We start from the raw sequence: 1,390 nt of genomic DNA, 5'->3' as shown, positions 1-1,390 counted from the left end.
CATGTAATGCCCTGGCCTGCCCTGGGCTGCGTAAGTTCTTTTGTCTATGTTCTTGCTAAGGACCTGTTTGACCCTCTAAGCAGTGAAGCAATAGCTGTTTTCCACTCAACCTCTCTTACCCTTATTTTTCTCATTTGCAAAATGGGAATGATGGTAGCTATGTTGGCCTTACCCATGAGTCTCTTCCCAGTCCCACCTTGGGCATGTTGTGGGCAGAAGCAGTGCTGCCCTAGTGCAGCGGTTCTCAAAGTGTGATCTGCAGAGCCACTCAGGGATCTGAGACAATCTTCTTTTCTAACTACATACCTGTGTGAAGCTGGGTTTTCTTCATGTACTTGAATCAACACATTACAACAGCTTGAACACAGAAACAGATATGAGAATACAGCTGTCTTCCATTAAGCCAGATATTAAAGCATTTGCAAAAATATAAAATAATGCCACTGTTCTCACTATTTGTTTTAGATAATTAAAAAATATATAATGTCAACATGTAATAGATTATTATTTTATGAATTAATAAACATTTAAAACATTCTCAGTTTTAGTTTCTTTTTTTTTTTTTTTTTTTTTTTTTTAGAGACAGGCCTCACTCTGTGGCCCAGGCTGGAGTGCAGTGGCTATTCACAGGCACAATCCCACTACTGATCAGCAGGGACTCAGTTTTAATTTCTAATACAATAATTATCAATACATATAATCCACACAAACAAAAGCTCTTGGAAATCCTCAATAATTTTCAAGAATATAGAGGTACTGAGACCCAAAGTTTGAGAACCCCTCGAGGAAATAATAGAGTTCCAGATCTAGATTTTTTAGGTACTTCGTGGTCTAACCCTCTCCTATGCCTCAATTTATCTCTAATACAGTAATACTCATTGTTGTGGCGTGGGTGCCTCTTGGTTTCTTCCGTTTCCTAATGTTTAGATCTTGCTTTATGTGTGTATACGGGGATGGTCTTTGGAAGGATACATAATTAACTGGTACAGCGGTTGAGGGGAGTTCGGAAACTGGGAGAAAGTGGCACCATAAACCTTTCTGCTCTGTTTGATTTTAAAATACAGTACATCGTGGATGCAGTGCCTGAATTAATAATGAACAATTAAAAGTAAAATTACATTTGTAATGCATAGGAATGCATGAGAAACTCAAGTCTACTCAAGTAAAGTGTTAAACGACAAAGACAAACAATAAGACGAAGAAAGTTATCCTTGTCTGCCTTCACCGGACTCACAAACACTTAGCTCAGGTTCCCTCTGGCTCCTCTCCCGCCCGCTGGGGTTAAGCCACTCTCATCCTCAGCCCCGCCCCTCGGCCCCACCCCCTTCAACAACTGCAGCCACGCCCCTCACTGCCTCGCCCCGCCCCGCGGCGACGTCACCTCCGGCCA

Source organism: Rhinopithecus roxellana, chromosome 11 (assembly GCF_007565055.1).
Source record: "Rhinopithecus roxellana isolate Shanxi Qingling chromosome 11, ASM756505v1, whole genome shotgun sequence".
Classification (NCBI taxonomy): domain Eukaryota; kingdom Metazoa; phylum Chordata; class Mammalia; order Primates; family Cercopithecidae; genus Rhinopithecus; species Rhinopithecus roxellana.
This window is presented reverse-complemented; position numbering follows the sequence as displayed.